This window comes from Schistocerca serialis, chromosome 10 (genome assembly GCF_023864345.2).
Source record: "Schistocerca serialis cubense isolate TAMUIC-IGC-003099 chromosome 10, iqSchSeri2.2, whole genome shotgun sequence".
Lineage (NCBI taxonomy): Eukaryota > Metazoa > Arthropoda > Insecta > Orthoptera > Acrididae > Schistocerca > Schistocerca serialis.
In genome coordinates, this window is record NC_064647.1 from 104,496,222 (window position 1) to 104,521,480 (window position 25,259).

Below are 25,259 nucleotides of genomic sequence, written 5' to 3' on the forward strand. Positions count from 1 at the left end.
TGACCTTTTCCATGTTTGTAATGTACTAACTCGTTTTTTCCTCACAGCACGTCAACTCGTGTGTGGTTGCAACATAACAGTCCCATTGAGTACATTTTTGAGAAAGGGACATCAGTTGCACCACAGGGCGGGAGGAGGGTGACGAGCACGATACATTTTCTCTCTTCGGTAAGCATTTTTTTGTGTTTTATACTTTTGGAAGTTTGGTTTTTCATGTTGATTTTAAAGTGACCTTTTCCATGTTTGTAATGTACTAACTCGTTTTTTCCTCACAGCAGGTCAACTCGTGTGTGGTTGCAACATAACAGTCCCATTGAGTACATTTTTGAGAAAGGGACATCAGTTGCACCACAGGGCGGGAGGAGGGTGACGAGCACGATACATTTTCTCTCTTCGGTAAGCATTTTTTTGTGTTTTATACTTTTGGAAGTTTGGTTTTTCATGTTGATTTTAAAATGACCTTTTCCATGTTTGTAATGTACTAACTCGTTTTTTCCTCACAGCAGGTCAACTCGTGTGTGGTTGCAACATAACAGTCCCATTGAGTACATTTTTGAGAAAGGGACATCAGTTGCACCACAGGGCGGGAGGAGGGTGACGAGCACGATACATTTTCTCTCTTCGGTAAGCATTTTTTTGTGTTTCATACTTTTGGAAGTTTGGTTTTTCATGTTGATTTTAAAGTGACCTTTTCCATGTTTGTAATGTACTAACTCGTTTTTTCCTCACAGCAGGTCAACTCGTGTGTGGTTGCAACATAACAGTCCCATTGAGTACATTTTTGAGAAAGGGACATCAGTTGCACCACAGGGCGGGAGGAGGGTGACGAGCACGATACATTTTCTCTCTTCGGTCAGCATTTTTTTGTGTTTTATACTTTTGGAAGTTTGGTTTTTCATGTTGATTTTAAAATGATCTTTTCCATGTTTGTAATGTACTAACTCGTTTTTTCCTCACAGCAGGGCAACTCGTGTGTGGTTGCAACATAACAGTCCGATTGAGTTCATTTTTGAGAAAGGGACATCAGTTGCACCACAGGGCGGGAGGAGGGTGACGAGCACGATACATTTTCTCTCTTCGGTAAGCATTTTTTTGTGTTTCATACTTTTGGAAGTTTGGTTTTTCATGTTGATTTTAAAATGACCTTTTCCATGTTTGTAATGTACTAACTCGTTTTTTCCTCACAGCAGGTCAACTCGTGTATGGTTGCAACATAACAGTCCCATTGAGTACATTTTTGAGAAAGGGACATCAGTTGCACCACAGGGCGGGAGGAGGGTGACGAGCACGATACATTTTCTCTCTTCGGTAAGCATTTTTTTGTGTTTTATACTTTTGGAAGTTTGGTTTTTCATGTTGGTTTTAAAATGACCTTTTCCATGTTTGTAATGTACTAACTCGTTTTTTCCTCACAGCAGGTCAACTCGTGTGTGGTTGCAACATAACAGTCCCATTGAGTACATTTTTGAGAAAGGGACATCAGTTGCACCACAGGGCGGGAGGAGGGTGACGAGCACGATACATTTTCTCTCTTCGGTAAGCACTTTTTTGTGTTTCATACTTTTGGAAGTTTGGTTTTTCATGTTGATTTTAAAGTGACCTTTTCCATGTTTGTAATGTACTAACTCGTTTTTTCCTCACAGCAGGTCAACTCGTGTGTGGTTGCAACATAACAGTCCCATTGAGTACATTTTTGAGAAAGGGACATCAGTTGCACCACAGGGCGGGAGGAGGGTGACGAGCACGATACATTTTCTCTCTTCGGTAAGCATTTTTTTGTGTTTCATACTTTTGGAAGTTTGGTTTTTCATGTTGATTTGAAAATGACCTTTTCCATGTTTGTAATGTACTAACTCGTTTTTTCCTCACAGCAGGTCAACTCGTGTGTGGTTGCAACATAACAGTCCCATTGAGTACATTTTTGAGAAAGGGACATCAGTTGCACCACAGGGCGGGAGGAGGGTGACGAGCACGATACATTCTCTCTCTTCGGTAAGCATTTTTTTGTGTTTTATACTTTTGGAAGTTTGGTTTTTCATGTTGATTTTAAAGTGACCTTTTCCATGTTTGTAATGTACTAACTCGCTTTTTCCTCACAGCAGGTCAACTCGTGTGTGGTTGCAACATAACAGTCCCATTGAGTACATTTTTGAGAAAGGGACATCAGTTGCACCACAGGGCGGGAGGAGGGTGACGAGCACGATACATTTTCTCTCTTCGGTAAGCATTTTTTTGTGTTTTATACTTTTGGAAGTTTGGTTTTTCATGTTGATTTTAAAATGACCTTTTCCATGTTTCTAATGTACTAACTCGTTTTTTCCTCACAGCAGGTCAACTCGTGTGTGGTTGCAATATAACAGTCCCATTGAGTACATTTTTGAGAAAGGGACATCAGTTGCACCACAGGGCGGGAGGAGGGTGACGAGCACGATACATTTTCTCTCTTCGGTAAGCATTTTTTTGTGTTTCATACTTTTATAAGTTTGGTTTTTCATGTTGATTATAAAGTGACCTTTTCCATGTTAGTAATGTACTAACTCGTTTTTTCCTCACAGCAGGTCAACTCGTGTGTGGTTGCAACATAACAGTCCCATTGAGTACATTTTTGAGAAAGGGACATCAGTTGCACCACAGGGCGGGAGGAGGGTGACGAGCACGATACATTTTCTCTCTTCGGTAAGCATTTTTTTGTGTTTCATACTTTTGGAAGTTTGGTTTTTCATGTTGATTTTAAAGTGACCTTTTCCATGTTTGTAATGTACTAACTCGTTTTTTCCTCACAGCAGGTCAACTCGTGTGTGGTTGCAACATTACGGTCCCATTGAGTACATTTTTGAGAAAGGGACATCAGTTGCACCACAGGGCGGGAGGAGGGTGACGAGCACGATACATTTTCTCTCTTCGGTTAGCATTTTTTTGTGTTTCATACTTTTGGAAGTTTGGTTTTTCATGTTGATTTTAAAGTGACCTTTTCCATGTTTGTAATGTACTAACTCATTTTTTCCTCACAGCAGGTCAACTCGTGTGTGGTTGCAACATAACAGTCCCATTGAGTACATTTTTGAGAAAGGGACATCAGTTGCACCACAGGGCGGGAGGAGGGTGACGAGCACGATACATTTTCTCTCTTCGGTAAGCATTTTTTTGTGTTTCATACCTTTGGAAGTTTGGTTTTTCATGTTGATTTTAAAGTGACCTTTTCCATGTTTGTAATGTACTAACTCGTTTTTTCCTCACAGCATGTCAACTTGTGTGTGGTTGCAACATTAGGGTCCCATTGAGTACAATTTTGAGACAGGGACATCAGTTGCACCACAGGGCGGGAGGAGGGTGACGAGCACGATACATTTTCTCTCTTCGGTTAGCATTTTTTTGTGTTTCATACTTTTGGAAGTTTGGTTTTTCATGTTGATTTTAAAATGACCTTTTCCATGTTTGTAATGTACTAACTCGTTTTTTCCTCACAGCAGGTCAACTCGTGTGTGGTTGCAACATAACAGTCCCATTGAGTACATTTTTGAGAAAGGGACATCAGTTGCACCACAGGGCGGGAGGAGGGTGACGAGCACGATACATTTTCTCTCTTCGGTAAGCATTTTTTTGTGTTTCATACTTTTGGAAGTTTGGTTTTTCATGTTGATTTTAAAGTGACCTTTTCCATGTTTGTAATGTACTAACTCGTTTTTTCCTCACAGCAGGTCAACTCGTGTGTGGTTGCAACATAACAGTCCCTTTGAGTACATTTTTGAGAAAGGGACATCAGTTGCACCACAGGGCGGGAGGAGGGTGACGAGCACGATACATTTTCTCTCTTCGGTTAGCATTTTTTTGTGTTTCATACTTTTGGAAGTTTGGTTTTTCATGTTGATTTTAAAATGACCTTTTCCATGTTTGTAATGTACTAACTCGTTTTATCCTCATAGCAGGTCAACTCGTGTGTGGTTGCAACATAACAGTCCCATTGAGTACATTTTTGAGAAAGGGACATCAGTTGCACCACAGGGCGGGAGGAGGGTGACGAGCACGATACATTTTCTCTCTTCGGTAAGCATTTTTTTGTGTTTCATACTTTTGGAAGTTTGATTTTTCATGTTGATTTTAAAGTGACCTTTTCCATGTTTGTAATGTACTAACTCGTTTTTTCCTCACAGCAGGTCAACTCGTGTGTGGTTGCAACATAACAGTCCCATTGAGTACATTTTTGAGACAGGGACATCAGTTGCACCACAGGGCGGGAGGAGGGTGACGAGCACGATACATTTTCTCTCTTCGGTTAGCATTTTTTTGTGTTTCATACTTTTGGAAGTTTGGTTTTTCATGTTGATTTTAAAATGACCTTTTCCATGTTTGTAATGTACTAACTCGTTTTTTCCTCACAGCAGGTCAACTCGTGTGTGGTTGCAACATAACAGTCCCATTGAGTACATTTTTGAGAAAGGGACATCAGTTGCACCACAGGGCGGGAGGCGGGTGACGAGCACGATACATTTTCTCTCTTCGGTAAGCATTTTTTTGTGTTTCATACTTTTGGAAGTTTGGTTTTTCATGTTGATTTTAAAGTGACCTTTTCCATGTTTGTAATGTACTAACTCGTTTTTTCCTCACAGCAGGTCAACTCGTGTGTGGTTGCAACATAACAGTCCCATTGAGTACATTTTTGAGAAAGGGACATCAGTTGCACCACAGGGCGGGAGGAGGGTGACGAGCACGATACATTTCCTATCTTCGGTAAGCATTTTTTTGTGTTTCATACTTTTGGAAGTTTGGTTTTTCATGTTGATTTTAAAGTGACCTTTTCCATGTTTGTAATGTACTAACTCGTTTTTTCCTCACAGCAGGTCAACTCGTGTGTGGTTGCAACATAACAGTCCCATTGAGTACATTTTTGAGACAGGGACATCAGTTGCACCACAGGGCGGGAGGAGGGTGACGAGCACGATACATTTTCTCTCTTCGGTTAGCATTTTTTTGTGTTTCATACTTTTGGAAGTTTGGTTTTTCATGTTGATTTTAAAATGACCTTTTCCATGTTTGTAATGTACTAACTCGTTTTTTCCTCACAGCAGGTCAACTCGTGTGTGGTTGCAACATAACAGTCCCATTGAATACATTTTTGAGAAAGGGACATCAGTTGCACCACAGGGCGGGAGGAGGGTGACGAGCACGATACATTTTCTCTCTTCGGTTAGCATTTTTTTGTGTTTCATACTTTTGGAAGTTTGGTTTTTCATGTTGATTTTAAAATGACCTTTTCCATGTTTGTAATGTACTAACTCGTTTTTTCCTCACAGCAGGGCAACACGTGTGTGGTTGCAACATAACAGTCCCATTGAGTACATTTTTGAGAAAGGGACATCAGTTGCACCACAGGGCGGGAGGAGGGTGACGAGCACGATACATTTTCTCTCTTCGGTAAGCATTTTTTTGTGTTTCATACTTTTGGAAGTTTGGTTTTTCATGTTGATTTTAAAGTGACCTTTTCCATGTTTGTAATGTACTAACTCGTTTTTTCCTCACAGCAGGTCAACTCGTGTGTGGTTGCAACATAACAGTCCCATTGAGTACATTTTTGAGACAGGGACATCAGTTGCACCACAGGGCGGGAGGAGGGTGACGAGCACGATACATTTTCTCTCTTTGGTTAGCATTTTTTTGTGTTTCATACTTTTGGAGGTTTGGTTTTTCATGTTGATTTTAAAATGACCTTTTCCATGTTTGTAATGTACTAACTCGTTTTTTCCTCACAGCAGGTCAACTCGTGTGTGGTTGCAACATAACAGTCCCATTGAGTACATTTTTGAGAAAGGGACATCAGTTGCACCACAGGGCGGGAGGCGGGTGACGAGCACGATACATTTTCTCTCTTCGGTAAGCATTTTTTTGTGTTTCATACTTTTGGAAGTTTGGTTTTTCATGTTGATTTTAAAGTGACCTTTTCCATGTTTGTAATGTACTAACTCGTTTTTTCCTCACAGCAGGTCAACTCGTGTGTGGTTGCAACATAACAGTCCCATTGAGTACATTTTTGAGAAAGGGACATCAGTTGCACCACAGGGCGGGAGGAGGGTGACGAGCACGATACATTTTCTATCTTCGGTAAGCATTTTTTTGTGTTTCATACTTTTGGAAGTTTGGATTTTCATGTTGATTTTAAAGTGACCTTTTCCATGTTTGTAATGTACTAACTCGTTTTTTCCTCACAGCAGGTCAACTCGTGTGTGGTTGCAACATAACAGTCCCATTGAGTACATTTTTGAGAAAGGGACATCATTTGCACCACAGGGCGGGAGGCGGGTGACGAGCACGATACATTTTCTCTCTTCGGTAAGCATTTTTTTGTGTTTCATACTTTTGGAAGTTTGGTTTTTCATGTTGATTTTAAAGTGACCTTTTCCATGTTTGTAATGTACTAACTCGTTTTTTCCTCGCAGCAGGTCAACTCGTGTGTGGTTGCAACATAACAGTCCCATTGAGTACATTTTTGAGAAAGGGACATCAGTTGCACCACAGGGCGGGAGGAGGGTGACGGACACGATACATTTTCTCTCTTCGGTAAGCATTTTTTTGTGTTTCATACTTTTGGAAGTTTGATTTTTCATGTTGATTTTAAAGTGACCTTTTGCATGTTTGTAATGTACTAACTCGTTTTTTCCTCACAGCAGGTCAACTCGTGTGTGGTTGCAACATAACAGTCCCATTGAGTACATTTTTGAGAAAGGGACATCAGTTGCACCACAGGGCGGGAGGAGGGTGACGAGCACGATACATTTTCTCTCTTCGGTAAGCATTTTTTTGTGTTTCATACTTTTGGAAGTTTGGTTTTTCATGTTGATTTTAAAGTGACCTTTTCCATGTTTGTAATGTACTAACTCGTTTTTTCCTCACAGCAGGTCAACTCGAGTGTGGTTGCAACATAACAGTCCCATTGAGTACATTTTTGAGAAAGGGACATCAGTTGCACCACAGGGCGGGAGGCGGGTGACGAGCACGTTACATTTTCTCTCTTCGGTAAGCATTTTTTTGTGTTTCATACTTTTGGAAGTTTGGATTTTCATGTTGCTTTTAAAGTGACCTTTTCCATGTTTGTAATGTACTAACTCGTTTTTTCCTCACAGCAGGTCAACTCGTGTGTGGTTGCAACATAACAGTCCCATTGAGTACATTTTTGAGAAAGGGACATCAGTTGCACCACAGGGCGGGAGGCGGGTGACGAGCACGATACATTTTCTCTCTTCGGTAAGCATTTTTTTGTGTTTCATACTTTTGGAAGTTTGGATTTTCATGTTGATTTTAAAGTGACCTTTTCCATGTTTGTAATGTACTAACTCGTTTTTTCCTCACAGCAGGTCAACTCGTGTGTGGTTGCAACATGACAGTCCCATTGAGTACATTTTTGAGAAAGGGACATCAGTTGCACCACAGGGCGGGAGGAGGGTGACGAGCACGATACATTTTCTCTCTTCGGTAAGCATTTTTTTGTGTTTCATACTTTTGGAAGTTTGGTTTTTCATGTTGATTTTAAAGTGACCTTTTCCATGTTTGTAATGTACTAACTCGTTTTTTCCTCACAGCAGGTCAACTCGTGTGTGGTTGCAACATAACAGTCCCATTGAGTACATTTTTGAGAAAGGGACATCAGTTGCACCACAGGGCGGGAGGAGGGTGACGAGCACGATACATTTTCTCTCTTCGGTAAGCATTTTTTTGTGTTTCATACTTTTGGAAGTTTGGTTTTTCATGTTGATTTTAAAGTGACCTTTTCCGTGTTTGTAATGTACTAACTCGTTTTTTCCTCACAGCAGGTCAACTTGTGTGTGGTTGCAACATTACGGTCCCATTGAGTACATTTTTGAGAAAGGGACATCAGTTGCACCACAGGGCGGGAGGAGGGTGACGAGCACGATACATTTTCTCTCTTCGGTAAGCATTTTTTTGTGTTTCATACTTTTGGAAGTTTGTATTTTCATGTTGATTTTAAAGTGACCTTTTCCATGTTAGTAATGTACTAACTCGTTTTTTCCTCACAGCAGGTCAACTCGTGTGTGGTTGCAACATAACAGTCCCATTGAGTACATTTTTGAGAAAGGGACATCAGTTGCACCACAGGGCGGGAGGAGGGTGACGAGCACGATACATTTTCTCTCTTCGGTAAGCATTTTTTTGTGTTTCATACTTTTGGAAGTTTGGTTTTTCATGTTGATTTTAAAGTGACCTTTTCCGTGTTTGTAATGTACTAACTCGTTTTTTCCTCACAGCAGGTCAACTTGTGTGTGGTTGCAACATTACGGTCACATTGAGTACATTTTTGAGAAAGGGACATCAGTTGCACCACAGGGCGGGAGGAGGGTGACGAGCACGATACATTTTCTCTCTTCGGTAAGCATTTTTTTGTGTTTCATACTTTTGCAAGTTTGAATTTTCATGTTGATTTTAAAGTGACCTTTTCCATGTTTGTAATGTACTAACTCGTTTTTTCCTCACAGCAGGTCAACTCGTGTGTGGTTGCAACATAACAGTCCCATTGAGTACATTTTTGAGAAAGGGACATCAGTTGCACCACAGGGCGGGAGGAGGGTGACGTGCACGATACATTTTCTCTCTTCGGTAAGCATTTTTTTGTGTTTTATACTTTTGGAAGTTTGGTTTTTCATGTTGATTTTAATGTGACCTTTTCCATGTTTGTAATGTACTAACTCGTTTTTTCCTCACAGCAGGTCAACTTGTGTGTGGTTGCAACATTACGGTCCCATTGAGTACATTTTTGAGAAAGGGACATCAGTTGCACCACAGGGCGGGAGGAGGGTGACGAGCACGATACATTTTCTCTCTTCGGTAAGCATTTTTTTGTGTTTTATACTTTTGGAAGTTTGGTTTTTCATGTTGATTTTAAAGTGACCTTTTCCATGTTTGTAATGTACTAACTTGTTTTTTCCTCACAGCAGGTCAACTTGTGTGTGGTTGCAACATTACGGTCCCATTGAGTACATTTTTGAGAAAGGGACATCAGTTGCACCACAGGGCAGGAGGAGGGTGACGTGCACGATACATTTTCTCTCTTCGGTAAGCGTTTTTTTGTGTTTTATGCTTTTGGAAGTTCGGTTTTTCATGTTGATTTTAAAGTGACCTTTTCCATGTTTGTAATGTACTAACTCGTTTTTTCCTCACAGCAGGTGAACTCGTGTGTGGTTGCAACATAACAGTCCCATTGAGTACATTTTTGAGAAAGGGACATCAGTTGCACCACAGGGCGGGAGGAGGGTGATGAGCACGATACATTTTCTCTCTTCGGTAAACATTTTTTTGTGTTTCATACTTTTGGAAGTTTGGTTTTTCATGTTGATTTTAAAGTGACCTTTTCCATGTTTGTAATGTACTAACTCGTTTTTTCCTCACAATAGGTCAACTCGTGTGTGGTTGCAACATTACGGTCACATTGAGTACATTTTTGAGAAAGGGACATCAGTTGCACCACAGGGCGGGAGGAGGGTGACGTGCACGATACATTTTCTCTCTTCGGTAAGCATTTTTTTGTGTTTCATACTTTTGGAAGTTTGGTCTTTCATGTTGATTTTAAAGTGACCTTTTCCATGTTTGTAATGTACTAACTCGTTTTTTCCTCACAGCAGGTCAACTTGTGTGTGGTTGCAACATTACGGTCCCATTGAGTACATTTTTGAGAAAGGGACATCAGTTGCACCACAGGGCGGGAGGAGGGTGACGAGCACGATACATTTTCTCTCTTCGGTAAGCATTTTTTTGTGTTTTATACTTTTGGAAGTTTGGTTTTTCATGTTGATTTTAAAGTGACCTTTTCCATGTTTGTAATGTACTAACTCGTTTTTTCCTCTCAGCAGGTCAACTTTTGTGTGGTTGCAACATTACGGTCCCATTGAGTACATTTTTGGGAAAGGGACATCAGTTGCACCACAGGGCGGGAGGAGGTTGACGAGCACGATACATTTTCTCTCTTCGGTAAGCATTTTTTTGTGTTTTATACTTTTGGAAGTTTGGTTTTTCATGTTGATTTTAAAGTGACCTTCTCCATGTTTGTAATGTACTAACTCGTTTTTTCCTCACAGCAGGTCAACTTGTGTGTGGTTGCAACATTACGGTCCCATTGAGTACATTTTTGAGAAAGGGACATCAGTTGCACCACAGGGCGGGAGGAGGGTGACGAGCACGATACATTTTCTCTCTTCGGTAAGCATTTTTTTGTGTTTTATACTTTTGGAAGTTTGGTTTTTCATGTTGATTTTAAAGTGACCTTTTCCATGTTTGTAATGTACTAACTCGTTTTTTCCTCTCAGCAGGTCAACTTTTGTGTGGTTGCAACATTACGGTCCCATTGAGTACATTTTTGGGAAAGGGACATCAGTTGCACCACAGGGCGGGAGGAGGTTGACGAGCACGATACATTTTCTCTCTTCGGTAAGCATTTTTTTGTGTTTTATACTTTTGGAAGTTTGGTTTTTCATGTTGATTTTAAAGTGACCTTCTCCATGTTTGTAATGTACTAACTCGTTTTTTCCTCACAGCAGGTCAACTTGTGTGTGGTTGCAACATTACGGTCCCATTGAGTACATTTTTGAGAAAGGGACATCAGTTGCACCACAGGGCGGGAGGAGGGTGACGAGCACGATACATTTTCTCTCTTCGGTAAGCATTTTTTTGTGTTTTATACTTTTGGAAGTTTGGTTTTTCATGTTGATTTTAAAGTGACCTTCTCCATGTTTGTAATGTACTAACTCGTTTTTTCCTCACAGCAGGTCAACTTGTGTGTGGTTGCAACATTACGGTCCCATTGAGTACATTTTTGAGAAAGGGACATCAGTTGCACCACAGGGCCTGAGGAGGGTGACGTGCACGATACATTTTCTCTCTTCGGTAAGCATTTTTTTGTGTTTCATACTTTTGGAAGTTTGGTTTTTCATGTTGATTTTAAAGTGACCGTTTCCATGTTTGTAATGTACTAACTCGTTTTTTCCTCACAGCAGGTCAGCTTGTGTGTGGTTGCAACATAACAGTCCCATTGAGTACATTTTTGAGAAAGGGACATCAGTTGCACCACAGGGCGGGAGGAGGGTGACGAGCACGATACATTTTCTCTCTTCGGTAAGCAATTTTTTGTGTTTTATACTTTTGGAAGTTCGGTTTTTCATGTTGATTTTAAAGTGACCTTTTCCATGTTTGTAATGTACTAACTCGTTTTTTCCTCACAGCAGGTGAACTCGTGTGTGGTTGCAACATAACAGTCCCATTGAGTACATTTTTGAGAAAGGGACATCAGTTGCACCACAGGGCGGGAGGAGGGTGATGAGCACGATACATATTCTCTCTTCGGTAAACATTTTTTTGTGTTTCATACTTTTGGAAGTTTGGTTTTTCATGTTGATTTTAAAGTGACCTTTTCCATGTTTGTAACGTACTAACTCGTTTTTTCCTCACAATAGGTCAACTCGTGTGTGGTTGCAACATTACGGTCCCATTGAGTACATTTTTGAGAAAGGGACATCAGTTGCACCACAGGGCGGGAGGAGGGTGACGTGCACGATACATTTTCTCTCTTCGGTAAGCATTTTTTTGTGTTTCATACTTTTGGAAGTTTGGTCTTTCATGTTGATTTTAAAGTGACCTTTTCCATGTTTGTAATGTACTAACTCGTTTTTTCCTCACAGCAGGTCAACTTGTGTGTGGTTGCAACATTACGGTCCCATTGCGTACATTTTTGAGAAAGGGACATCAGTTGCACCACAGGGCGGGAGGAGGGTGACGAGCACGATACATTTTCTCTCTTCGGTAAGCATTTTTTTGTGTTTTATACTTTTGGAAGTTTGGTTTTTCATGTTGATTTTAAAGTGACCTTTTCCATGTTTGTAATGTACTAACTCGTTTTTTCCTCTCAGCAGGTCAACTTTTGTGTGGTTGCAACATTACGGTCCCATTGAGTACATTTTTGGGAAAGGGACATCAGTTGCACCACAGGGCGGGAGGAGGTTGACGAGCACGATACATTTTCTCTCTTCGGTAAGCATTTTTTTGTGTTTTATACTTTTGGAAGTTTGGTTTTTCATGTTGATTTTAAAGTGACCATCTCCATGTTTGTAATGTACTAACTCGTTTTTTCCTCACAGCAGGTCAACTTGTGTGTGGTTGCAACATTACGGTCCCATTGAGTACATTTTTGAGAAAGGGACATCAGTTGCACCACAGGGCGGGAGGAGGGTGACGAGCACGATACATTTTCTCTCTTCGGTAAGCATTTTTTTGTGTTTCATACTTTTGGAAGTTTGGTTTTTCATGTTGATTTTAAAGTGACCTTTTCCATGTTTGTAATGTACTAACTCGTTTTTTCCTCACAGCAGGTCAACTTGTGTGTGGTTGCAACATTACGGTCCCATTGAGTACATTTTTGAGAAAGGGACATCAGTTGCACCACAGGGCGGGAGGAGGGTGACGAGCACGATACATTTTCTCTCTTCGGTAAGCATTTTTTTGTGTTTCATACTTTTGGAAGTTTGGTTTTTCATGTTGATTTTAAAGTGACCTTTTCCATGTTTGTAATGTACTAACTCGTTTTTTCCTCACAGCAGGTCAACTTGTGTGTGGTTGCAACATTACGGTCCCATTGAGTACATTTTTGAGAAAGGGACATCAGTTGCACCACAGGGCGGGAGGAGGGTGATGAGCACGATACATTTTCTCTCTTCGGTAAGCATTTTTTTGTGTTTCATACTTTTGGAAATTTGGTCTTTCATGTTGATTTTAAAGTGACCTTTTCCATGTTTGTAATGTACTAACTCGTTTTTTCCTCACAGCAGGTCAACTTGTGTGTGGTTGCAACATTACGGTCCCATTGAGTACATTTTTGAGAAAGGGACATCAGAAGCATCACAGGGCGGGAGGAGGGTGACGAGCACGATACATTTTCTCTCTTCGGTAAGCATTTTTTTGTGTTTCATACTTTTGGAAGTTTGGTTTTTCATGTTGATTTTAAAGTGACCTTTTCCATGTTTGTAATGTACTAACTCGTTTTTTCCTCACAGCAGGTCAACTTGTGTGTGGTTGCAACATTACGGTCCCATTGAGTACATTTTTGAGAAAGGGACATCAGTTGCACCACAGGGCGGGAGGAGGGTGATGAGCACGATACATTTTCTCCCTTCGGTAAGCATTTTTTTGTGTTTCATACTTTTGGAAGTTTGGTTTTTCATGTTGATTTTAAAGTGACCTTTTCCATGTTTGTAATGTACTAACTCGTTTTTTCCTCACAGCAGGTCAACTTGTGTGTGGTTGCAACATTACGGTCCCATTGAGTACATTTTTGAGAAAGGGACATCAGTTGCACCACAGGGCGGGAGGAGGGTGACGAGCACGATACATTTTCTCTCTTCGGTAAGCATTTTTTTGTGTTTCATACTTTTGGAAGTTTGGTTTTTCATGTTGATTTTAAAGTGACCTTTTCCATGTTTGTAATGTACTAACTCGTTTTTTCCTCACAGCAGGTCAACTTGTGTGTGGTTGCAACATTACGGTCCCATTGAGTACATTTTTGAGAAAGGGACATCAGTTGCACCACAGGGCGGGAGGAGGGTGATGAGCACGATACATTTTCTCCCTTCGGTAAGCATTTTTTTGTGTTTCATACTTTTGGAAGTTTGGTTTTTCATGTTGATTTTAAAGTGACCTTTTCCATGTTTGTAATGTACTAACTCGTTTTTTCCTCACAGCAGGTCAACTTGTGTGTGGTTGCAACATTACGGTCCCATTGAGTACATTTTTGAGAAAGGGACATCAGTTGCACCACAGGGCGGGAGGAGGGTGACGAGCACGATACATTTTCTCTCTTCGGTAAGCATTTTTTTGTGTTTCATACTTTTGGAAGTTTGGTTTTTCATGTTGATTTTAAAGTGACCTTTTCCATGTTTGTAATGTACTAACTCGTTTTTTCCTCACAGCAGGTCAACTTGTGTGTGGTTGCAACATTACGGTCCCATTGAGTACATTTTTGAGAAAGGGACATCAGTTGCACCACAGGGCGGGAGGAGGGTGACGAGCACGATACATTTTCTCTCTTCGGTAAGCATTTTTTTGTGTTTCATACTTTTGGAAGTTTGGTTTTTCATGTTGATTTTAAAGTGACCTTTTCCATGTTTGTAATGTACTAACTCGTTTTTTCCTCACAGCAGGTCAACTTGTGTGTGGTTGCAACATTACTGTCCCATTGAGTACATTTTTGAGAAAGGGACATCAGAAGCATCACAGGGCGGGAGGAGGGTGACGAGCACGATACATTTTCTCTCTTCGGTAAGCATTTTTTTGTGTTTCATACTTTTGGAAGTTTGGTTTTTCATGTTGATTTTAAAGTGACCTTTTCCATGTTTGTAATGTACTAACTCGTTTTTTCCTCACAGCAGGTCAACTTGTGTGTGGTTGCAACATTACGGTCCCATTGAGTACATTTTTGAGAAAGGGACATCAGTTGCACCACAGGGCGGGAGGAGGGTGATGAGCACGATACATTTTCTCCCTTCGGTAAGCATTTTTTTGTGTTTCATACTTTTGGAAGTTTGGTTTTTCATGTTGATTTTAAAGTGACCTTTTCCATGTTTGTAATGTACTAACTCGTTTTTTCCTCACAGCAGGTCAACTTGTGTGTGGTTGCAACATTACGGTCCCATTGAGTACATTTTTGAGAAAGGGACATCAGTTGCACCACAGGGCGGGAGGAGGGTGACGAGCACGATACATTTTCTCTCTTCGGTAAGCATTTTTTTGTGTTTCATACTTTTGGAAGTTTGGTTTTTCATGTTGATTTTAAAGTGACCTTTTCCATGTTTGTAATGTACTAACTCGTTTTTTCCTCACAGCAGGTCAACTTGTGTGTGGTTGCAACATTACGGTCCCATTGAGTACATTTTTGAGAAAGGGACATCAGTTGCACCACAGGGCGGGAGGAGGGTGATGAGCACGATACATTTTCTCCCTTCGGTAAGCATTTTTTTGTGTTTCATACTTTTGGAAGTTTGGTTTTTCATGTTGATTTTAAAGTGACCTTTTCCATGTTTGTAATGTACTAACTCGTTTTTTCCTCACAGCAGGTCAACTTGTGTGTGGTTGCAACATTACGGTCCCATTGAGTACATTTTTGAGAAAGGGACATCAGTTGCACCACAGGGCGGGAGGAGGGTGACGAGCACGATACATTTTCTCTCTTCGGTAAGCATTTTTTTGTGTTTCATACTTTTGGAAGTTTGGTTTTTCATGTTGATTTTAAAGTGACCTTTTCCATGTTTGTAATGTACTAACTCGTTTTTTCCTCACAGCAGGTCAACTTGTGTGTGGTTGCAACATTACGGTCCCATTGAGTACATTTTTGAGAAAGGGACATCAGTTGCACCACAGGGCGGGAGGAGGGTGACGAGCACGATACATTTTCTCTCTTCGGTAAGCATTTTTTTGTGTTTCATACTTTTGGAAGTTTGGTTTTTCATGTTGATTTTAAAGTGACCTTTTCCATGTTTGTAATGTACTAACTCGTTTTTTCCTCACAGCAGGTCAACTTGTGTGTGGTTGCAACATTATGGTCCCATTGAGTACATTTTTGAGAAAGGGACATCAGTTGCACCACAGGGCGGGAGGAGGGTGATGAGCACGATACATTTTCTCCCTTCGGTAAGCATTTTTTTGTGTTTCATACTTTTGGAAGTTTGGTTTTTCATGTTGATTTTAAAGTGACCTTTTCCATGTTTGTAATGTACTAACTCGTTTTTTCCTCTCAGCAGGTCAACTCGTGTGTGGTTGCAACATAACAGTCCCATTGAGTACATTTTTGAGAAAGGGACATCAGTTGCACCACAGGGCGGGAGGAGGGTGACGTGCACGATACATTTTCTCTCTTCGGTAAGCATTTTTTTGTGTTTCATACTTTTGGAAGTTTGATTTTTCATATTGATTTTAAAGTGACCTTTTCCATGTTTGTAATGTACTAACTCGTTTTTTCCTCACAGCAGGTCAACTCGTGTGTGGTTGCAACATAACAGTCCCATTGAGTACATTTTTGAGAAAGGGACATCAGTTGCACCACAGGGCGGGAGGAGGGTGACGTGCACGATACATTTTCTCTCTTCGGTAAGCATTTTTTTGTGTTTCATACTTTTGGAAGTTTGGTTTTTCATGTTGATTTTAAAGTGACCTTTTCCATGTTTGTAATGTACTAACTCGTTTTTTCCTCACAGCAGGTCAACTCGTGTGTGGTTGCAACATAACAGTCCCATTGAGTACATTTTTGAGAAAGGGACATCAGTTGCACCACAGGGCGGGAGGAGGGTGACGAGCACGATACATTTTCTCTCTTCGGTAAGCATTTTTTTGTGTTTTATACTTTTGGAAGTTTGGTTTTTCATGTTGATTTTAAAGTGACCTTTTCCATGTTTGTAATGTACTAACTCGTTTTTTCCTCACAGCAGGTCAACTCGTGTGTGGTTGCAACATAACAGTCCCATTGAGTACATTTTTGAGAAAGGGACATCAGTTGCACCACAGGGCGGGAGGAGGGTGACGAGCACGATACATTTTCTCTCTTCGGTAAGCATTTTTTTGTGTTTCATACTTTTGGAAGTTTGGTTTTTCATGTTGATTTTAAAGTGACCTTTTCCATGTTTGTAATGTACTAACTCGTTTTTTCCTCACAGCAGGGCAACTTGTGTGTGGTTGCAGCATTACGGTCCCATTGAGTACATTTTTGAGAAAGGGACATCAGTTGCACCACAGGGCGGGAGGAGGGTGACGAGCACGATACATTTTCTCTCTTCGGTAAGCATTTTTTTGTGTTTCATACTTTTGGAAGTTTGGATTTTCATGTTGATTTTAAAGTGACCTTTTCCATGTTTGTAATGTACTAACTCGTTTTTTCCTCACAGCAGGTCAACTCGTGTGTGGTTGCAACATAACAGTCCCATTGAGTACATTTTTGAGAAAGGGACATCAGTTGCACCACATGGCGGGAGGAGGGTGACGAGCATGATACTTTTTCTCTCTTCGGTAAGCATTTTTTTGTGTTTCATACTTTTGGAAGTTTGGTTTTTCATGTTGATTTTAAAGTGACCTTTTCCATGTTTGTAATGTACTAACTCGTTTTTTCCTCACAGCAGGTCAACTCGTGTGTGGTTGCAACATAACAGTCCCATTGAGTACATTTTTGAGAAAGGGACATCAGTTGCACCACAGGGCGGGTGGAGGGTGACGAGCACGATACGTTTTCTCTCTTCCGTAAGCATTTTTTTGTGTTTTATACTTTTGGAAGTTTGGTTTTTCATGTTGATTTTAAAGTGACCTTTTCCATGTTTCTAATGTACTAACTCGTTTTTTCCTCACAGCAGGTCAACTCGTGTGTGGTTGCAACATAACAGTCCCATTGAGTACATTTTTGAGAAAGGGACATCAGTTGCACCACAGGGCGGGAGGAGGGTGACGAGCACGATACATTTTCTCTCTTCGGTAAGCATTTTTTTGTGTTTCATACTTTTGGAAGTTTGGTTTTTCATGTTGATTTTAAAGTGACCTTTTCCATGTTTGTAATGTACTAACTCGTTTTTTCCTCACAGCAGGTCAACTTGTGTGTGGTTGCAACATTACGGTCCCATTGAGTACATTTTTGAGAAAGGGACATCAGTTGCACCACAGGGAGGGAGGAGGGTGACGAGCACGATACATTTTTTCTCTTCGGTAAGCATTTTTTTGTGTTTCATACTTTTGGAAGTTTGGTTTTTCATGTTGATTTTAAAATGACCTTTTCCATGTTTGTAATGTACTAACTCGTTTTTTCCTCACAGCAGGTCAACTCGTGTGTGGTTGCAACATAACAGTCCCATTGAGTACATTTTTGAGAAAGGGACATCAGTTGCACCACAGGGCGGGAGGAGGGTGACGAGCACGATACATTTTCTCTCCCTCGGTAAGCATTTTTTTGTGTTTCATACTTTTGGAAGTTTGGTTTTTCATGTTGATTTTAAAGTGACCTTTTCCATGTTTGTAATGTACTAACTCGTTTTTTCCTCACAGCAGGTCAACTTGTGTGTGATTGCAACATTACGGTCCCATTGAGTACATTTTTGAGAAAGGGACATCAGTTGCACCACAGGGTGGGAGGAGGGTGACGAGCACGATACATTTTCTCTCTTCGGTAAGCATTTTTTTGTGTTTCATACTTTTGGAAGTTTGGTTTTTCATGTTGATTTTAAAGTGACCTTTTCCATGTTTGTAATGTACTAACTCGTTTTTTCCTCACAGCAGGTCAACTCGTGTGTGGTTGCAACATAACAGTCCCATTGAGTACATTTTTGAGAAAGGGACATCAAATGCACCACAGGGCGGGAGGAGGGTGACGAGCACGATACATTTTCTCTCTTCGGTAAGCATTTTTTTGTGTTTTATACTTTTGGAAGTTTGGTTATTCATGTTGATTTTAAAATGACCTTTTCCATGTTTGTAATGTACTAAGTCGTTTTTTCCTCACAGCAGGTCAACTCGTGTGTGGTTGCAACATAACAGTCCCATTGAGTACATTTTTGAGAAAGGGACATCAGTTGCACCACAGGGCGGGAGGAGGGTGACGACCACGATACATTTTCTCTCTTCGGTAAGCATTTTTTTGTGTTTTATACTTTTGGAAGTTTGGTTTTTCATGTTGATTTTAAAGTGACCTTTTCCATGTTTGTAATGTACTAACTCGTTTTTTCCTCACAGCAGGTCAACTTGTGTGTGGTTGCAACATTACGGTCCCATTGAGTACATTTTTGAGAAAGGGACATCAGCTGCACCACAGGGTGGGAGGAGGGTGACGAGCACGATACAATTTTTCTCTTCGGTAAGCATTTTTTGTGTTTTATACTTTTGGAAGTTTGGTTTTTCATGTTGATTTTAAAGTGACCTTTTCCATGTTTGTAATGTACTAACTCGTTTTTTCCTCACAGCAGGTCAACTCCTGTGTGGTTGCAACATAACAGTTCCATTGAGTACATTTTTGAGAAAGGGACATCAGTTGCACCACAGGACGGGAGGAGGGTGACGAGCACGATACATTTTCTCTCTTCGGTAAGCATTTTTTTGTGTTTCATACTTTTGGAAGTTTGGTTTTTCATGTTGATTTTAAAATGACCTTTTCCATGTTTGTAATGTACTAACTCGTTTTTTCCTCACAGCAGGTCAACTCGTGTGTGGTTGCAACATAACAGTCCCATTGAGTACATTTTTGAGAAAGGGACATCAGTTGCACCACAGGGCGGGAGGAGGGTGACGAGCACGATACATTTTCTCTCTTCGGTAAGCATTTTTTTGTGTTTTATACTTTTGGAAGTTTGGTTTTTCATGTTGATTTTAAAGTGACCTTTTCCATGTTTGTAATGTACTAACTCGTTTTTTCCTCACAGCAGGTCAACTTGTGTGTGGTTGCAACATTACGGTCCCATTGAGTACATTTTTGAGAAAGGGACATCAGCTGCACCACAGGGCGGGAGGAGGGTGACGAGCACGATACATTTTCTCTCTTCGGTAAGCATTTTTTTGTGTTTTATACTTTTGGAAGTTTGGTTTTTCATGTTGATTTTAAAGTGACCTTTTCCATGTTTGTAATGTACTAACTCGTTTTTTCCTCACAGCAGGTCAACTCGTGTGTGGTTGCAACATAACAGTCCCATTGAGTACATTTTTGAGAAAGGGACATCAGTTGCACCACAGGGCGGGAGGAGGGTGACGAGCACGATACATTTTCTCTCTTCGGTAAGCATTTTTTTGTGTTTTATACTTTTGGAAGTTTGGTTTTTCATGTTGATTTTAAAATGACCTTTTCCATGTTTGTAATGTACTAACTCGTTTTTTCCTCACAGCAGGTCAACTCGTGTGTGGTTGCAACATAACAGTCCCATTGAGTACATTTTTGAGAAAGGGACATCAGTTGCACCACAGGGCGGGAGGAGGGTGACGAGCACGATACATTTTCTCTCTTCGGTAAGCATTTTTTTGTGTTTCATACTTTTGGAAGTTTGGTTTTTCATGTTGATTTTAAAATGACCTTTTCCATGTTTGTAATGTACTAACTCGTTTTTTCCTCACAGCAGGTCAACTCGTGTGTGGTTGCAACATAACAGTCCCATTGAGTACATTTTTGAGAAAGGGACATCAGTTGCACCACAGGGCGGGAGGAGGGTGACGAGCACGATACATTTTCTCTCTTCGGTAAGCATTTTTTTGTGTTTTATACTTTTGGACGTTTGGTTTTTCATGTTGATTTTAAAGTGACCTTTTCCATGTTTGTAATGTACTAACTCGTTTTTTCCTCACAGCAGGTCAACTCGTGTGTGGTTGCAACATACCAGTCCCATTGATTACATTTTTGAGAAAGGGACATCAGTTGCACCACACGGCGGGAGGAGGGTGACGAGCACGATACATTTTCTCTCTTCGGTAAGCATTTTTTTGTGTTTCATACTTTTGGAAGTTTGGTTTTTCATGTTGATTTTAAAGTGACCTTTTCCATGTTTGTAATGTACTAACTCGTTTTTTCCTCACAGCAGGTCAACTCGTGTGTGGTTGCAACATAACAGTCCCATTGAGTACATTTTTGAGAAAGGGACATCAGTTGCACCACAGGGCGGGAGGAGGGTGACGAGCACGATACATTTTCTCTCTTCGGTAAGCATTTATTTGTGTTTCATACTTTTGGAAGTTTGGTTTTTCATGTTGATTTTAAAGTGACCTTTTCCATGTTTGAAATGTACTAACTCGTTTTTTCCTCACAGCAGGTCAACTCGTGTGTGGTTGCAACATAACAGTCCCATTGAGTACATTTTTGAGAAAGGGACATCAGTTGCACCACAGGGCGGGAGGACGGTGACGAGCACGATATATTTTCTCTCTTCGGTAAGCATTTTTTTGTGTTTCATACTTTTGGAAGATTGGTTTTTCATGTTGATTTTAAAATGACCTTTTCCATGTTTGTAATGTACCAACTCGTTTTTTCCTCACAGCAGGTCAACTCGTGTGTGATTGCAACATAACAGTCCCATTGAGTACATTTTTGAGAAAGGGACATCAGTTGCACCACAGGGCGGGAGGAGGGTGACGAGCACGATACATTTTCTCTCTTCGGTTAGCATTTTTTTGTGTTTCATACTTTTGGAAGTTTGGTTTTTCATGTTGATTTTAAAGTGACCTTTTCCATGTTTGTAATGTACTAACTCGTTTTTTCCTCACAGCAGGTCAACTCGTGTGTGGTTGCAACATAACAGTCCCATTGAGTACATTTTTGATAAAGGGACATCAGTTGCACCACAGGGCGGGAGGAGGGTGACGAGCACGATACATTTTCCCTCTTCGGTAAGCATTTTTTTGTGTTTCATACTTTTGGAAGTTTGGTTTTTCATGTTGATTTTAAAATGACCTTTTCCATGTTTGTAATGTACTAACTCGTTTTTTCCTCACAGCAGGTCAACTCGTGTGTGGTTGCAACATAACAGTCCCATTGAGTACATTTTTGAGAAAGGGACATCAGTTGCACCACAGGGCGGGAGGAGGGTGACGAGCACGATACATTTTCTCTCTTCGGTAAGCATTTTTTTGTGTTTCATACTTTTGGAAGTTTGGTTTTTCATGTTGATTTTAAAATGACCTTTTCCATGTTTGTAATGTACTAACTCGTTTTTTCCTCACAGCAGGTCAACTCGTGTGTGGTTGCAACATAACAGTCCCATTGAGTACATTTTTGAGAAAGGGACATCAGTTGCACCACAGGGCGGGAGGAGGGTTACGAGCACGATACATTTTCTCTCTTCGGTTAGCATTTTTTTGTGTTTCATACTTTTGGAAGTATGGTTTTTCATGTTGATTTTAAAGTGACCTTTTCCATGTTTGTAATGTACTAACTCGTTTTTTCCTCACAGCAGGTCAACTCGTGTGTGGTTGCAACATAACAGTCCCATTGAGTACATTTTTGAGAAAGGGACATCAGTTGCACCACAGGGCGGGAGGAGGGTGACGAGCACGATACATTTTCTCTCTTCGGTAAGCATTTTTTTGTGTTTCATACTTTTGGAAGTTTGGTTTTTCATGTTGATTTTAAAGTGACCTTTTCCATGTTTGTAATGTACTAACTCGTTTTTTCCTCACAGCAGGTCAACTTGTGTGTGGTTGCAACATTACGGTCCCATTGAGTACATTTTTGAGAAAGGGACATCAGTTGCACCACAGGGAGGGAGGAGGGTGACGAGCACGATACATTTTTTCTCTTCGGTAAGCATTTTTTTGTGTTTCATACTTTTGGAAGTTTGGTTTTTCATGTTGATTTTAAAATGACCTTTTCCATGTTTGTAATGTACTAACTCGTTTTTTCCTCACAGCAGGTCAACTCGTGTGTGGTTGCAACATAACAGTCCCATTGAGTACATTTTTGAGAAAGGGACATCAGTTGCACCACAGGGCGGGAGGAGGGTGACGAGCACGATACATTTTCTCTCCCTCGGTAAGCATTTTTTTGTGTTTCATACTTTTGGAAGTTTGGTTTTTCATGTTGATTTTAAAGTGACCTTTTCCATGTTTGTAATGTACTAACTCGTTTTTTCCTCACAGCAGGTCAACTTGTGTGTGATTGCAACATTACAGTCCCATTGAGTGCATTTTTGAGAAAGGGACATCAGTTGCACCACAGGGTGGGAGGAGGGTGACGAGCACGATACATTTTCTCTCTTCGGTAAGCATTTTTTTGTGTTTCATACTTTTGGAAGTTTGGTTTTTCATGTTGATTTTAAAGTGACCTTTTCCATGTTTGTAATGTACTAACTCGTTTTTTCCTCACAGCAGGTCAACTCGTGTGTGGTTGCAACATAACAGTCCCATTGAGTACATTTTTGAGAAAGGGACATCAAATGCACCACAGGGCGGGAGGAGGGTGACGAGCACGATACATTTTCTCTCTTCGGTAAGCATTTTTTTGTGTTTTATACTTTTGGAAGTTTGGTTATTCATGTTGATTTTAAAATGACCTTTTCCATGTTTGTAATGTACTAAGTCGTTTTTTCCTCACAGCAGGTCAACTCGTGTGTGGTTGCAACATAACAGTCCCATTGAGTACATTTTTGAGAAAGGGACATCAGTTGCACCACAGGGCGGGAGGAGGGTGACGACCACGATACATTTTCTCTCTTCGGTAAGCATTTTTTTGTGTTTTATACTTTTGGAAGTTTGGTTTTTCATGTTGATTTTAAAGTGACCTTTTCCATGTTTGTAATGTACTAACTCGTTTTTTCCTCACAGCAGGTCAACTCCTGTGTGGTTGCAACATAACAGTCCCATTGAGTACATTTTTGAGAAAGGGACATCAGTTGCACCACAGGACGGGAGGAGGGTGACGAGCACGATACATTTTCTCTCTTCGGTAAGCATTTTTTTGTGTTTCATACTTTTGGAAGTTTGGTTTTTCATGTTGATTTTAAAATGACCTTTTCCATGTTTGAAATGTACTAACTCGTTTTTTCCTCACAGCAGGTCAACTCGTGTGTGGTTGCAACATAACAGTCCAATTGAGTACATTTTTGAGAAAGGGACATCAGTTGCACCACAGGGCGGGAGGAGGGTGACGAGCACGATACATTTTCTCTCTTCGGTAAGCATTTTTTTGTGTTTTATACTTTTGGAAGTTTGGTTTTTCATGTTGATTTTAAAGTGACCTTTTCCATGTTTGTAATGTACTAACTCGTTTTTTCCTCACAGCAGGTCAACTTGTGTGTGATTGCAACATTACGGTCCCATTGAGTACATTTTTGAGAAAGGGACATCAGCTGCACCACAGGGTGGGAGGAGGGTGACGAGCACGATACAATTTTTCTCTTCGGTAAGCATTTTTTGTGTTTTATACTTTTGGAAGTTTGGTTTTTCATGTTGATTTTAAAGTGACCTTTTCCATGTTTGTAATGTACTAACTCGTTTTTTCCTCACAGCAGGTCAACTCCTGTGTGGTTGCAACATAACAGTTCCATTGAGTACATTTTTGAGAAAGGGACATCAGTTGCACCACAGGACGGGAGGAGGGTGACGAGCACGATACATTTTCTCTCTTCGGTAAGCATTTTTTTGTGTTTCATACTTTTGGAAGTTTGGTTTTTCATGTTGATTTTAAAATGACCTTTTCCATGTTTGTAATGTACTAACTCGTTTTTTCCTCACAGCAGGTCAACTCGTGTGTGGTTGCAACATAACAGTCCCATTGAGTACATTTTTGAGAAAGGGACATCAGTTGCACCACAGGGCGGGAGGAGGGTGACGAGCACGATACATTTTCTCTCTTCGGTAAGCATTTTTTTGTGTTTTATACTTTTGGAAGTTTGGTTTTTCATGTTGATTTTAAAGTGACCTTTTCCATGTTTGTAATGTACTAACTCGTTTTTTCCTCACAGCAGGTCAACTTGTGTGTGGTTGCAACATTACGGTCCCATTGAGTACATTTTTGAGAAAGGGACATCAGCTGCACCACAGGGCGGGAGGAGGGTGACGAGCACGATACATTTTCTCTCTTCGGTAAGCATTTTTTTGTGTTTTATACTTTTGGAAGTTTGGTTTTTCATGTTGATTTTAAAGTGACCTTTTCCATGTTTGTAATGTACTAACTCGTTTTTTCCTCACAGCAGGCCAACTCGTGTGTGGTTGCAACATAACAGTCCCATTGAGTACATTTTTGAGAAAGGGACATCAGTTGCACCACAGGGCGGGAGGAGGGTGACGAGCACGATACATTTTCTCTCTTCGGTAAGCATTTTTTTGTGTTTTATACTTTTGGAAGTTTGGTTTTTCATGTTGATTTTAAAATGACCTTTTCCATGTTTGTAATGTACTAACTCGTTTTTTCCTCACAGCAGGTCAACTCGTGTGTGGTTGCAACATAACAGTCCCATTGAGTACATTTTTGAGAAAGGGACATCAGTTGCACCACAGGGCGGGAGGAGGGTGACGAGCACGATACATTTTCTCTCTTCGGTAAGCATTTTTTTGTGTTTCATACTTTTGGAAGTTTGGTTTTTCATGTTGATTTTAAAATGACCTTTTCCATGTTTGTAATGTACTAACTCGTTTTTTCCTCACAGCAGGTCAACTCGTGTGTGGTTGCAACATAACAGTCCCATTGAGTACATTTTTGAGAAAGGGACATCAGTTGCACCACAGGGCGGGAGGAGGGTGACGAGCACGATACATTTTCTCTCTTCGGTAAGCATTTT